Source organism: Bombina bombina, chromosome 5 (assembly GCF_027579735.1).
Source record: "Bombina bombina isolate aBomBom1 chromosome 5, aBomBom1.pri, whole genome shotgun sequence".
NCBI lineage: Eukaryota > Metazoa > Chordata > Amphibia > Anura > Bombinatoridae > Bombina > Bombina bombina.
Window position 1 is genome coordinate 213479739 of NC_069503.1, and position 16864 is coordinate 213496602.

The following is a 16864-nucleotide window of genomic DNA, read 5'->3' on the forward strand; positions in this document are numbered from 1 at the left end:
ATGCAATTTTAAGCAACTTTCTAATTAACTCCTATTATCAAATTTTCTTCATTCTCTTGGTATGTTTATTTGAAAAGTAAGAATGTAAGTTTAGATGCCGGCCCATTTTTGGTGAACAACCTGGGTTGTCCTTGCTGATTGGACAGCACCAATAAACAAGTGCAGTCCATGGTCTGAACCAAACATTTTCTGGCTCCTTAGTTCTTAGCTTAGATGCCTTCTTTTTCAAATAAAGATAGCAAGGGAAAGAAGAAAAAATGATAATAGAAATAAATTAGAAAGTTGCTTAAAATTGCATGCTCTATCTGAATCATGAAAGAAAAAAAAAATGGGTTCAGTATCCCTTTAAGGGTTTATTGGGTGGGTTCTCCCGGCTTTGTTATGGACTTCTGGCCGCGTGGATGAGGACTTTCCCAGCTGGATGAGGATGGATGTCTGGTCTTCCAAAATTGTAAGTGGATCTTTCAGGGTTAGTGTTAGGTTTTATTAAGGGTTTATTGGGTGGGTTTTATTTTTAGCTTAGGGTTTGGGCAATGTAAAAGAGCTGAATGCCCTTTTAATGGCAATGCCCATCCAAATGCCCTTTTAAGGGCAATGGGTAGCTTAGGTTTTTTAGATATAATTTTATTTGGGGGGGTTGGTTGTGTGGGTGGTGGGTTTTACTGTTGGGGGTATGCTTGTATTTTTATTTGCTAGGTAAAAGAGCTGATATCTTTGGGGCAATGCCCAGCAAAAGGCCCTTTTAAGGGCTATTGGCAATTTAGTTTAGGCTAGGGGTTTTATTATTTTGGGGGGCTTTTTTATTTTGATAGGGATATTAGATTAGGATTAATTAGTTTAAATATTTGATAATTTCTTTTTTTATTTTGTGTAATTTAGTGTTTGTTTTTTGTAATTTAGTTAATTGTATTTGATTAATGTAATTTATTTAATTTTAGTGTAAGTAGTTTAGGATTTTAGTGTAAGGTAGTTTAGGATTTATTTCACAGGTAAGTTTGTATTTATTTTAACTAGGTAGTTAGTAAATAGTTAATAACTATTTAATAACTAATCTACCTAGTTAAAATAAATACAAACTTACCTGTGAAATAAAAATAAAACCTAAGATAGCTACAATGAAACTATTAGTTATATTGTAGCTAGCTTAGGTTTTATTTTACAGGTATTTAGTTTTAAATTGGAATAATTTAGAAATTAATTATAATTTTTATTTGGAATTATTTTAATTATGTTAAAGTTAGTGGGTGTTAGGGTTATGTTAGGGTTATACTTAGGGTTAGGTTTAGGGCTTAATAACTTTAGTATAGTGGCGGCAAACATTGGGGGCAGCAGATTAGGGGTTAATAAGTGTATTTAGGTTGCGGCAATTTTGGGGGCAGCACATTAGGGGTTAATAACAGTAATGTAGGTTGTGGTGACATTGGGGGCAGCAGATTAGGGGTTAATAACAGTAATGTAGGTTGCGGCGATGTTGGGGGCAGCAGATTAGAGGTTAATAACAGTAATGTAGGTTGCAGCGATGTTAGGGGCAGCAGATTAGGGGTGTTTAGACAAGGGTTTATATTAGGGTGTTAGGTTTAAACATAAAAATAAATTTCTCCATAGACATCAAAGGGGCTGCGTTACAGAGCTTTACACTCCGTGATTACAGGTGTTAGGCTTTTTTTTAGCCGGCTCTCCCCATTGTTGTCTATGGGGAAATCGTGCACAAGCACGTAACAGCAGTTCAAAGCAGCGCTGGTATTTGTGTGCGGTATGGAGCTCAACGCAGCCATATTGCCGGCTTTTTTAAACTCGTAATACCAACGCTCTAGGGAGTGAAATACCGCCAAAAATGCGGCTGATTGTGATTTAGAGTATTTATTTGCAAAAAATGACAACTGGTCAAAATAACAAAAAAGATGCAGTGTTTTCAGACCTCAAATAATGCAAAGAAAACAAGTTCACACAATACTAATATTTTAACTTAGGAAGAGTTCAGAAATCAATATTTGGTGGAATAACCCTGATTTTCAATCACAGCTTTAATGCATCTTTCACATGGCTTTTGGGTGACTTTATGCCACTCCTGGCACACAAATTTGTTTAATGGTGTGAGACCATCTATCTTCTTCTTTTTTTCCAGAGCTGTGTGTATATATATATATATATATATATATATATATATAAAATTACCTCTGTCTCTTAGAAACTTTGAATGAACTTAACTCCTTTCCAAGAGAGCATATTTAGGCTCAGGAGCGTATATGTGTTATATAGCACTTAAAGAAATATACAACAGTCTGTTTCATTGTTGAAATGTCATGGGGGGTCGCAGGTAATCCGAATTTCACGCCAGCTCTAAACTCTAAAAGTTTTAATAGTTGGGCACAAAGGGGCCTAATATACCTAGAACAGTTAAGAGACAGCGGGATTGGAGCCTGCCGATCAATGCAGGACCTAATTCAAGAATACGCAATCTCTAATAAAGACTTCTTTCCCTTTTTTCAGATCCGGCACTTCCTCCAGGCTCTCTTACAGGACCTGCAGGAGGACCCGATATCTGAAATTATGGACCCCGCGATAATTCTCTTTAAAGCAGGGAAATATAAAATAGTTATGAATTGGAAAGGTACTGACAATGTAAAAAAAATTGCAGAATGGTGGAAGGTCTCGGTTGGAACTATACAGAAAAGCTACAGACTGGCAGATGCATCAACACTCTCCACTGCCTGGAGAGAATCACACACGAAAATCATTAATCATACGTATATTACACCTTGTATGAAAGCATTATGGGATAACTTAGGTACTTTCTGCCCCAAATGCAGACTTTTTAAAGCAGATCTAAAACATTGCTTTTGGGACTGTCCTAAAATCAGGAAATTCTGGAACTAGATTAATTACTGGATTAATAAAATCAATAATACCCAATTCCAACTTAAAGATGAACATATTATCTTCTTTATAGATAGCTGCAAAGAAGGCCTACATAAAAACACCTCACACTTAAGTACGGTAATAATGACTGGTAGGTTATTGATTCTTAAATATTGGAAATCCTCTAAAGCCCCTAATCTGACAGAATTTATACATAAGCTAAAAAACCAATTTATAATGGAACAGATGGATACCTCAATAAATTCTGAGGCACAAATCAAGCGTTTTTTGATTAAATGGGGGAACGTAATCAGTAGTTTTCCTAAAGAAATACAATTGTTGTTAATTCTACCCTTTAGAGGTACAGAGACTCTAGACCTGGCCATAGCAAATAAAGAATTCCCGGAGCTATGACTAGTTCAATAATAGATATAGGGAATACTGGTTGCAGTTTGAGAGCTGGGAGGAAGTGATTTGCCGTTATGATATTTTCTCCCCCCCCCCCTTTTTTTTTTTCCTCCCCTCTTGAGAATAAAATGTAAAAATCCCAATACATAGCGTGGTTATGATTTCGAGATAATTACAACAAATTATGAACTAAGTGTGAATACACATATCATTATTTAAGTGATTATAAGCAGCTTTATAAGGCGTGGCTTTTATTTACTTTTTTGTGTTCTGTTTCTTCTTTTTTTTGTATCTGTGTTGGATTTAAATAAATAAATAAAATAAAAAATAAAAAGAAATGTCATGGGGTGGGTGTTGCCAGAGGTTGTTTGAGGGACAGCGGCGATCCGGCGTTTCAGAAGAACAAGGTAAGTATTTTTAAAATACGGTGCCATGTCAATTTTCATAAGTTAAAGTGACCCAGTGTTTTTAATAGTTTTTTTAAAAAACGGGCACTTTCACATGAAAATTGACCTTCACTTTAATCTTGAATATTTAATTTTGACATCCCTGTCTCCTTAAAAGGATATGAAACAATACAATATATATTTTGTGATTCAGACAGAGCATACAAGTTAAAAAAAAGTTTCCAATTACTTGTATTTTCAAATTTGCTTAATTCTCACTGATTTCTTTGTTTAAGAGATACCTAGGTAGGCATCTGGAGCACTACATAGCAGGAAATGGTGCTTCCATATAGTGCTCTGGCAAAACTGCTGCCATAAAGTGTCCCAGAAATAGGTCGGCTCATATGCATATATCCTTGCTTTTCAACAAAAGATACCAAGAGAATAAAAAAGATAAAAGAAGTAAATTAGAAAGTTGTTTAAAATCACATGCTCTATCAGTATAATGAAAGAAAATGTTTGGGTTTCATATTCCTTTAATATGATTATTGGATTTAAAGGGACATAATACTTATATGCGAAATCACTTGAAACTGATGCAGTATAACTGTAAAAAGCTGACAGGAAAATATCACCTGAGCATCTCTATGTAAAAAAGGAAGATATTTTACCTCAGAATTTACTCAGCTCAGCAGAGTAAGTGCTGTGTAAAAAGTTATACTTCACCTGCTCCCAGCTGCAGGTAATAATAAAAAAAAAAAATGAAGAAATGAACAGCAGCCAATCAACATCAGCAGTGCTGACGTCATGAACTCTTCCTGTGATCTCATGAGATTTCACTTAACTCTCATGAGATTTCATAGTAAGCTTCCTTTACCTGATTGGTGAAATAATATGTGAGTTCACGAGGCTCATTCTTTCAGATGTCCCAGGACAGACACACTAAAATGCTGCTTAGAAATCCTTTACAATGGGAGGTGGCCACTGAGGAACTTTTGAGGTAAAATATCTTTCTTTTTTACATAGAGATGTTCAGGTGATATTTTCTAGTCAGCTTTTTAAAGCTATGTTGCATCACTTTCAAGTGTTTCAACATTTGGGTATTATGGCCCTTTAAATCAACTTTCTGTTTACCAGTTGTTTTTTTCCTTTAGGTAAACGTTTGATGGATGAGTAAATCAGCTTATAGGCTTTATTTACACTTGGTATGTGGAAAGCAGTAAGAGCCCGGAGCTTACTGCCTGATGGGCATCAAGAATGGTCACTTTTACAGGTTATCAGGTTGTCTTGGCCAAGGGAGAGAGAGATGTTCTCTGTGTGACAAGGGAATTTCTTGAGACAAAAATACTAAATCCTTGTTACATACAGATGGTCAACATTATGTACATTATACAAAAGACACACAATGCCATATGAAGAAGGAAGATCAGCGAAGACAAACAAGCGTTGCAAGTAAAAATAAGATGGATTAGATTCTAGATTAGATAAGGCAAGTTTGTGGATGTAGCTTGGATTGCAGCAAAAAGGGTGTTTACTTGTATTGAAAATGTTAGTACTTGGCTGAAATGTTATTCTATAGCAGTGCTACTCAACTGTGGCCCTCAAGCACTCCCAGCAGGCCAGGTTTTCATTATAGCTGAACCAGTGCACAGGTGAAATTATCAGTTGATCAGTAACACCATGGTTACTAACCTGCTCTCACCCATCAACTGATTATTTCACCTGTGCACTAGTTCAGCTATAAGGAAAACCTGGTCTGCTTGGGGTACTTGAGGCCCGCATTTGAGAAACAATGTTCTATAGCAAGGCAACATAAATGTCTTGTGATTTCAAAGGCCTAGATTTAGAGTTCGGCGGTAGCCGTCAAAACCAGCGTTAGAGGCTCCTAACGCTGGTTTTGGCCGCCCGCTGGTATTTGGAGTCAGTGATTAAAGGGTCTAACGATCACTTTTCAGCCGCGACTTTTCCATACCGCAGATCCCCCTACGCCATTTGCGTAGCCTATCTTTTCAATGGGATCGTTCTAACGCTGGTATTTAGAGTCGTTTCTGCAGTGAGCGTTAGAGCTCTAACGACAAGATTCCAGCGCGCCTGAAAATAGCAGGAGATAAGAGCTTTCTGGCTAACGCCGGTTTATAAAGCTCTTACTACTGTACCCTAAAGTACACTAACACCCATAACTACCTATGTACCCCTAAACCGAGGTCCCCCCACATCGCCGCCACTCGATTAAAATTTTTAACCCCTAATCTGCCGACCGCCACCTACGTTATACTTATGTACCCCTAATCTGCTGCCCCTAACCCCGCCGACCCCTATATTATATTTATTAACCCCAAACATGCCCCCCACAACGAAGCCGCAAGCTACTTAAAATAATTAACCCCTAATCTTCCGACCGCAAATCGCCGCCACCTACGTTATCCCTATGTACCCCTAATCTGCTGCCCCTAACATCGCCGACCCCTATGTTATATTTATTAACCCCTAATCTGCCCCCCCACAACGTCGCCGACACCTACCTACACTTATTAACCCCTAATCTGCCGAGCGGACCTGAGCGCTACTATAATAAAGTTATTAACCCCTAATCCGCCTCACTACCCTATCATAAATAGTATTAACCCCTAATCTGCCCTCCCTAACATCGCCGACACCTACCTTCAATTATTAACCCTCCTAATCTGCCGACCGGAAGCTCACCGCTATTCTAATAAATGTATTAACCCCTAAAGCTAAGTCTAACCCTAACACTAACACCCCCCCTAAGTTAAATATAATTTTTATCTAACGAAATAAATTAACTCTTATTAAATAAATGATTCCTATTTAAAGCTAAATACTTACCTGTAAAATAAATCCTAATATAGCTACAATATAAATTACATTTATATTATAGCTATTTTAGGATTAATATTTATTTTACAGGCAACTTTGTAATTATTTTAACCAGGTACAATAGCTATTAAATAGTTAAGAACTATTTAATAGTTACCTAGTTAAAATAATTACAAATTTACCTGTAAAAAAATCCTAACCTAAGATATAATTAAACCTAACACTACCCTATCAATAAAATAATTAAATAAACTACCTACAATTACCTACAATTAACCTAACACTACACTATCAATAAATTAAATTAAACACAATTGCTACAAATAACTACAATTAAATAACTATCTAAAGTACAAAAAATAAAAAAGAACTAAGTTACAGAAAATAAAAAAATATTTACAAACATAAGAATAATATTACAACAATTTTAAACTAATTACACCTACTCTAAGTCCCCTAATAAAATAACAAAGACCCCCAAAATAAAAAATTCCCCTACCCTATTCTAAAATACAAATATTACAAGCTCTTTTACCTTACCAGCCCGAACAGGGCCCTTTGCGGGGCATGCCCCAAGAATTTCAGCTCTTTTGCCTGTAAAAAAAAACATACAATACCCCCCCCCCCAACCCACCACCCACATACCCCTAATCTAACCCAAACCCCCTTAAATAAACTAACACTAATCCCTGAGATCTTCCTACCTTGTCTTCACATCCAGGTATCACCGATCCGTCCTGGCTCCAAGATCTTCATCCAACAAGCGGGGGTTGGCGATCCATAATCCGGTGCTCCAAAGTCTTCCTCCCTATCCGGACCGGCAAAAATCTTCTCCAAGCGGCATCTCTATGTTCTTCCCATCCGTGACGACCGGCTCCATCTTGAAGACCTCCAGCGCGGATCCATCCTCTTCTTCCGACGACTAGACGACGAATGACGGTTCCTTTAAGGGACGTCATCCCAAGATGGCGTCCCTCGAATTCGATTGGCTGATAGGATTCTATCTGCCAATCGGAATTAAGGTAGGAATTTTCTGATTGGCTGATGGAATCAGCCAATCAGAATCAAGTTCAATCCGATTGGCTGATCCAATCAGCCAATCAGATTGAGCTCGCATTCTATTGGCTGTTCCGATCAGCCAATAGAATGCGAGCTCAATCGGGATTGGCTGATTGGATCAGCCAATCGGATTGAACTTGATTCTGATTGGCTGATTCCATCAGCCAATCAGAATATTCCTACCTTAATTCCGATTGGCTGATAGAATCCTATCAGCCAATCGGAATTCGAGGGACGCCATCTTGGATGACGTCCCTTAAAGGAACCGTCATTCGTCGTTAGTCGTCGGAAGAAGAGGATGGATCCGCGCTGGAGGTCTTCAAGATGGAGCCGGTCGTCATCGGATGGAAGAACATAGAGATGCCGCTTGGAGAAGATGTTTGCCGGTCCGGATGTCCTCTTCTTGCCGGATAGGAGGAAGACTTTGGAGCACCGGATTATGGATCGCCAACCCCCGCTTGGGTTGGATGAAGATCTTGGAGCCAGGACGGAATCGGTGATACCTGGATGGTGAAGACAAGGTAGGAAGACTCTTCAGGGGATTAGTGTTAGGTTTATTTAAGGGGGTTTGGGTTAGATTAGGGGTATGTGGGTGGTGGGGTTTTAATGTTGGGGGGGGGTATTGTATGTTTTTTTTTTTACAGGCAAAAGAGCTGAAATTCTTGGGGCATGCCCCGCAAAGGGCCTGTTCAGGGCTGGTAAGGTAAAAGAGCTTGTAATTTTTGTATTTTAAGAATAGGGTAGGGAATTTTTTATTTTGGGGGTCTGTTATTTTATTAGGGGCTTAGAGTAGGTGTAATTAGTTTAAAATTGTTGTAATATTTTTCTTATGTTTGTAAATATTTTTTTATTTTCTGTAACTTAGTTCTTTTTTATTTTTTGTACTTTAGATAGTTTATTTAATTGTATTTATTTGTAGGAATTGTGTTTAATTAATTTATTGATAGTGTAGTGTTAGGTTAATTGTAGGTAATTGTAGGTAGTTTATTTAATTATTTTATTGATAGGGGTAGTGTTAGGTTTAATTATATCTTAGGTTAGGATTTATTTTACAGGTAAATTTGTAATTATTTTAACTAGGTAACTATTAAATAGTTCTTAACTATTTAATAGCTATTGTACCTGGTTAAAATAATTACAAAGTTGCCTGTAAAATAAATATTAATCCTAAAATAGCTATAATATAAATGTAATTTATATTGTAGCTATATTAGGATTTATTTTACAGGTAAGTATTTAGCTTTAAATAGGAATCATTTATTTAATAAGAGTTAATTTATTTCGTTAGATAAAAATTATATTTAACTTAGGGGGTGTTAGTGTTAGGGTTAGACTTAGCTTTAGGGGTTAATACATTTATTAGAATAGCGGTGAGCTCCGGTCGGCAGATTAGGGGTTAATAATTGAAGGTAGGTGTCGGCGATGTTAGGGAGGGCAGATTAGGGGTTAATACTATTTATGATAGGGTTAGTGAGGCGGATTAGGGGTTAATAACTTTATTATAGTAGCGCTCAGGTCCGCTCGGCAGATTAGGGGTTAATAAGTGTAGGTAGGTGTCAGGCGACGTTGTGGGGGGCAGATTAGGGGTTAATAAATATAACATAGGGGGTCGGCGATGTTAGGGGCAGCAGATTAGGGGTACATAGGGATAACGGTAGGTGGCGGGCGGTTTACGGAGGCGGCAGATTAGGGGTTAAAAGTGTAATGCAGGGGTCAGCGATAGCCGGGGGGCGGCAGATTAGGGGTTAATAAGTGTAAGTGTTTAGGAGTGTTTAGACTCGGGTGGTACATGTTTAGAGTGTTAGGTTGCAGACGTAGGAAGTGTTTCCCCATAGGGAAAACAATGGGGGCTGCGTTAGGAGCTGAACGCTGCTTTTTTGCAGGTGTTTAGGTTTTTTTCAGCTCAAACAGCCCCATTGTTTCCTATGGGAGAATCGTGCACGAGCACGTTTTTGAGCCGGCCGCGTCCGTAAGCAACTCTGGTATCGAGAGTTGCATTTCGCGGTAAAAAATGCTCTACGCTCCTTTTTTGGAGCCTAACGCAGCATTTGTTTGAACTCTCGATACCAGAGTTAAATTTATGGTGCGGCCAGAAAAAAACCCGCGGTGCGTTAACAGCCCTTTTACCGCCAAACCTCCAAATCTAGCCGAAAGTGTTTAGTGTCCCCTTTAAGAATGTCTTTAAGGACAATAAAAAACTATATAATATCTGGCTGCAGATAGATGCAACATCTGGTACATAATTTTTAAATCTTCAAATATTTTGGTGATGACATACTGTATATACGCCTTAGAACAGGAGTTACCAACTCTTGCTAGGTTATTGCATACTGATGTCACTTTACGCTTGTCTGGAATGTTTCATCCCAAGTTTGTATCTAAAAATGATTTTGAATACATTGTAATATGCTCTTAAACTCTTATGAAAGGGACACTAAACCTATTTTTTTTTTCTTTCATGACTCAGATAGAACATGCAATTTTAAGCAACTTTCTAATTGACCTCCTATTATCAATTTTTATTTGTTCTCTTGCCTATCTTTAGTTAAAAAAAGAAGGCATCTAAGCTAAGGAGCCAGCCAATTTTAGGTTCAGAACACTTGACAGCACTTGTTTATTGGTACGGTCTAATCAGCAAGGACAACCCAGGTTGTGAACCAAAAAATGGGCCGGCTTCTAAACTTACATTCTTGCTTTTCAAATAAAGATAGCAAGAGAATGAAGAAAAATTGATAATAGGAGTTAATTAGAAAGTTGCTTAAATTGCATGCTCTATCTGAATCATGATAGAAACAAATTTGGGCCAGTGTCCCTTTAAGCAATATGCTGCCACCAGAACATTACCCAGGTATGGGATTGTATATGGAGTACAATCCGTAAGTGCATATCTGTGTGTGATTGGATATCTTTATGTGTTTGAATTTGTATGTGAATAGCAGTGGCGTGACAAACAGTCCATAGTCCAAAATTAAGGGTAGAGGTAAATCCCTGTGAAATAAAAGTAGATGTTATTCAAAATCCTAAGAAACAGCATAAATAACATACATGTTGTCATGTAAGTGTCACTTCCGCAGGTGCATGGGATTGTTAAAAGAAACAATATGCGCTTGCAACTCATAACATCTCAGGTCGACACCCTGTTTGGAATAACTATTTAAAAAAAAAAGCAGCCACACCCAAACGGTGCCTATACAAGGCTACAAAAGTCGACACATCAACAACAATTTAAGGTGGCTTGTTTTTGTACATATAATATGTTTTCCCCTAAAAAAAATGGTATAAATGATAAATTACAATATACAACTTTTCCGTGGTTTTCAAGTGTAGTTCTGAGCGTTCTATGAGCTTTTTTCCTAAGGCTGAATTTTAAATTAGCAAATTGAACTGCCGGGACACCTCTCTAAAAAGGGGAAACCTGTCATTTAAACCTCTGTGTGCTGCAGGGGCAGCATGAAGACGAATCGGGGACCAGTGCCGAGGACCATTTACCAAGGATAGGATCGTCCCCAACGGAATACTGCCGTCATGGACCTCCACATGCAAAGGCGAGACCTGTCGCCATGGACCTGCCACCAATGAGGCAAAGACCACCACCATGGTAGGACCGCTGCCATGGACCCACCGCCTTTGGATAGGGTTTTTTTATTTTTAGGTGCTTTTTTTTAAGTATTTTCCTTGTTAGTGTATTTTTAAATTAGGCAAAAAACATACATTATGCTTACCTGATAATTTAATTTTCTTCTGAAGGGAAGAATTCACAACTGCATTCATTACTTTTGGGAAATATAGAACCTGGACTCCAGGAGGAGGCAACGACACCCCAGCCAAAGGCTTAAATACCTCCCCCACTTCTCTCATCCCCTAGTCATTCTGCCGAGGGAACAAGGAACAGTTAGAGAAATATCAGGTGAAAAAAAGTGCCAGAAAAAACAAAACTATCTTTAGTTAAAAAAAGAAGGCATCTAAGCTAAGGAGCCAGCCAATTTTAGGTTCAGAACACTTGACAGCACTTGTTTATTGGTACTGTCTAATCAGCAAGGACAACCCAGGTTGTGAACCAAAAATGGGCGGCCTTTCTAAACTTACATTCTTGCTTTTCAAATAAAGATAGCAAGAGAATGAAGAAAAATTGATAATAGGAGTAAATTAGAAAGTTGCTTAAATTGCAAATGCTCTATCTGAATCATGATAGAAACAATTTGTGCCCAGTGTCCCTTAAGCAATATGCTGCCACCAGAACATTACCAGGTATGGGATTGTATATGGAGTACAATCCGTAAGTGAATATCTGTGTGTGATTGGATATCTTTATGTGTTTGAATTTGTATGTGAATAGCAGTGGCGTGACAAACAGTCCTAGTCAAAATTAAGGGTAGAGGTAAATCCCTGTGAAATAAAAGTAGATGTTATTCAAAATCCTAAGAAACAGCATAAATAACATACATGTTGTCATGTAAGTGTCACTTCCGCAGGTGCATGGATTGTTAAAAGAAACAATATGCGCTTGCAACTCTTAACATCTCAGGCAGACACCCTGTTTGGAATAACTATTTAAAAAAAAAGCAGCCACACCAAACGGTGCCTAACAATGCTACAAAAGTCGACACATCAACAACAATTTAAGGTGGCTTGTTTTTGTACATATAATATGTTTTCCCTAAAAAAATGGTATAAATGATAAATTACAATATACAAACTTTTCCGTGGTTTTCAAGTGTAGTTCTGAGCGTTCTATGAGCTTTTTTCCTAATGGCTGAATTTTAAATTAGCAAATTGAACTGCCGGGACACCTCTCTAAAAAGGGGAAACTGTCATTTAAACCTCAGTGTGCTGCAGGGGCAGCATGAAGACGAATCGGGGACCAGTGCCGAGGACCATTACCAAGGATAGGATCGTCCCCAACGGAATACTGCCGTCATGGACCTCCACTGCAAAGGCGAGACCTGTCGCCATGGACCTGCCACCAATGAGGCAAAGACCACCACCATGGTAGGACCGCTGCCATGGACCCACCGCCTTTGGATAGGGTTTTTTTATTTTTAGGTGCTTTTTTTAAGTATTTTCCTTGTTAGTGTATTTTTAAATTAGGCAAAAAACATACATTATGCTTACCTGATAATTTAATTTTCTTCTGAAGGGAAGAATTCACAACTGCATTCATTACTTTTGGGAAATATAGAACCTGGACTCCAGGAGGAGGCAACGACACCCCAGCCAAAGGCTTAAATACCTCCCCCACTTCTCTCATCCCCTAGTCATTCTGCCGAGGGAACAAGGAACAGTTAGAGAAATATCAGGGTGAAAAAAAGTGCCAGAAAAACAAAAAATTACAGCCACCTCATAGATAAAAACACGGGCGGGAGCTGTGGAATCTTCCTTTCAGAAGAAAATGAAATTATCAGGTAAGCATAATTAGTTTTTCTTCTAAAAAGGGAAGAGTCCACAGCTGCATTCATTACTTTTGGGAAAAGAATACCCAAGCTAGAGGACACTGAATGCAAACAACAGGTGGGTACAAAAGGCGGCCCCTTCGAATGGCACCACAGCCTGATTACTCGACACCCTAAAAAGTATAGACGACACGGGTAAAATCCTGAAGCCCAGTTAACTGCACATGAGTTACACCACCGGCAAAGCCGAGCTAAACCACTCAGTCCCAGAGTCCGTCAAGCTCAAACAACCTCTGAAGAGTCAGCCCCGCGGATCACGACTTCCATGAAGGTACCCAGCCAAGGCAAGGACCACTATCTGCCCTCAAAAAGGGGAACAGAATCTCAAGAAAAATCCAAAAGATCATTCCACTCTGCAGAACATAGAACAATAGCAACGCCAAGGAAGATGAACTCTCTAGAAACACAAGGACCGAAGAAAAAGAGATCCATACACAGGGGAACATGTCGCAAAAAAGGACTTGAGGAATACCCTCACATCCCTGACCCTGAACCATACCCAAAGGTATTCCAGGAAAACCATGAGCTCCCCAATGCCTCATATCAGATCTAGATCTGCAAGCTAGACAGCAGAGACAGCAGAAATAGGATAACTATCCCAGCAGCTAGTAAAGAGTTGTTCAAAAAGAACACCCACCGTCCGAACAGGAACTCCCAATGGCCAGCTTCCAGGTAGAATGCTGATTCACCGTTGCTAAACCCAAACACCGAAGGCAGTTCAAAACTTGCTAACACCCAGTCAAAGTGCAAGTAGCCGTAGCTGGTTACACCCTCAAAGTGCAATAGCTGTCATTGGGTTCAACTGAAAACCTTCCAAGGGCTCACAGCCCTCTGAATATCAGGCTCCAAGGATCGCCCCCTCCCTGCACCGAACGCCAGTGGAAAAGAGGAGGACATCCAAGACCTCCCACAAAGGAGAGAACTGACTCTAAGGAAAACGGTCAACCCTGCATAGAGTAACCGACCCCCAATCTTCCCTCTAGGATAATGGTCTCAGCCCAAAGGCTAGAAAAGACCAAAGACAAGAATCCCAGACTTCCGGAAGAGAAAGGAAGGGTCAACATAGGAATAAAGCCCCCAGTTAGACCACTGACCGTTACAGTCAGGATAGACATTGTGCTCAGGTACAAAACCCCCTACACGGCTGTCTTCTCTAAAAACAACATCCCAAGGGAAGAAGGCCCTTAGCATCCATATATCAGAATCCAACATATAGCAGGAGTCCCATAAGGATCAAACCCTCATCCTCCCATTGCAGGAACCAGTCACTACATCGCAATTCCGCTTCCAGGATTCTGGAACACAAGAAGGGAAAAGACCCTTACAAAGCAAGACCCACAGGTCGCTTCCAATACTAAGGTAACTCCGAACCCGGAGAACCCTACCCCCGCTCTAGAAGAGAAGGGAAATAAATGACAGGAACCTACCCTACCATAGAGGAAAGACCAATCGGCCATATTGCCAACCCAGGTAAGGATACCTGGAGTCTACAGGAACAGCATAAATGCACCAGAAGACCAGTAGGGAACCGTCAGAAGGACCAAAAGCCTAAGCCATAAAACGAGGCATCTCTCACAGAGCCCCAGACTCTACGGAGAGAGGCCTGCGGGACCACAAACATCTAGTGTGAGATCTAATCGTCCACACCCATCCAAGGACACAGACCTGGGTCAGGGTCCTTGAAAAAGGAATCAAATGAAGATCCAACTTCCAGAGGAACCCTAAGCTGCCTCCTACAAGGAGGAACGCACCTCTAAGGTCCATAGACTTGGCGATCTAGCAATAGCCTCAAACCCAAGAGTCACAAAGGTCTTCCTTAACGGTCTAAGATTCAGCATCCAGGGCACTTGGATCACACAGAAATCTTGTAGGCAAGAGTTAATACGTGCTACATACACAGGCAAGGGAGCAACCAACACCCGAAGGTGAATGAGAACCCTGCTCGCCATCCGAATTTAAGGCACCGCCCATGAAGCCCCCAATGGAGCATCGATGATAAATTGTCAACTACCTGACCCCAGAAGGGCGGCTCTCCATAACTGACCTCGCCTCTTCACTGACAAGCCCAAAGGCTAGAGTTACAACGAGGACAGAAATACACCCGAACATAAAAACCATGGTCAGATCAAGGGTAATAGAAGAGACAACAGCCAGAGATCCTTGAAGGATCTATCTTCCAAATCATCCTTAAGCAGGCAACAACTGGAGCTTTGCAGCTCCCCACAGAAGGCAGGGAACCCCTGCACACCAACTCATAGAGTAACACAACTCTGAGCAGAGAAAGATATGCCCGCGCATCCCAACCATATGATCCACCCAAGGCATGAAGGAAGGAAACTCTGCGACGCAATAAAATGATTAATAGGCGAAAGAGTCAGCGTCTGGAAGAACCTTGAGTGAAAATGCAAATTCTTAATTACTCGGCACACCAGAACACATGGGTCACACAAATCTCCCACGCCAAGAATGGAATAACGAGTCCCCAGGGACCTGAAGAACCATGATGATGTCTGCAAAAACAGATCCGTATCCCAGATGAGAAGCCCGGACAGCCAACCTAGATTGGCACTCATAACCCTCCGTTCGGAGGGGTTGTATTTAAACAACAGGCCTCATACTTCAGTAGGATCCGAGCCCGGAGTCCATAGAATAGGCCAAGAGATATTCAAAATCCAGCAGGATTAATCAGCACCACGAGGGTGACATGAACCCTGGTAACAGCCGAAAAAAGTATCCGACCAGTACCTGCCTGGTATAAGGACACTCTAGAACTGCCCAAGGTCCAAGAAAATTCATCCCAAAGGATTGATAACTGAACTAGAAAAATATAATTCTATTATTCAACAAGTGCGCAACTTCCGAGATAGTGCCCACGCAACCTAAGCCGCAAGTATCAGTTCCAGAGAAGAACGTTCATAAAAACGACATGAGCTTAAGAAAAAACAAATTAAACGCATCCATCCGGATAAAAAAATAAAATGACGGCAGCAACCGAAAAACATAAAAAGCAAAAGAAAAACGGCAACATTAAGGAGCTTCTAAGGCTGCGGATCCCTCGGCCCACTAGGACTGGGATCCTCCAACATTGCCAAAACATGTCTTAAAAGAACACGAAGGCGAGCCAGCCTATAACGGAAGGCAAAATCATCCCTCACCAGATCAACTGAAGACTGGCTCCGAGATAGGGGCCCCTGAAGCCTTCCCCAGAAGGCCGAACTGAATCGGGCGATCCCACGCTCGACGGACCCTGGTTAACGCAACACAGACAGTATCTTAGAAATACTTCACTTGGGAGATATAAATGATTCAGCACCATAGAAATGGCCATGCGGAACCGTGCCGTAACCTCTGGAGGAAACAAGTCACCCTCTGGAGAAGGAGTAAAGGCCATAGGGGCACCTGCTTGCATAGCCGGGAAATGGACTGGGACACACACTTCATGGGTCATGGAAACCTCAGAGGCAGATGGCTCAACGTACTCTAAGCTCCCTTCTTCAGGAGAAGAGAGTACTCTAGAACGGCAATCGGAACATAACTGATGGGCATTTATTACCCGGGCTATTTCATATTCATCACAAGACACATCCTCCATATCGGAGGCATCCGTGTCACGTATATCAGAATCCTCCATAATCTTGGGATTACAAAAATGACAAAAACTTACTGGCACCCTTTAACACCCCCAATGGCTGGGGCACTCACCACCTCTTGTGAACCAGACAACCCACGAGCAAGACTCTCTCAGTCGCACACAGTCAGCTTACGGTAACGAGAAACAAGGTAATTTAACCTGTCACAAGGTGCACCGTGCCAGTCACGAAAAGGGTGCGCAATCTGGAAAGATTGCATCATTAAAAGAAGGCC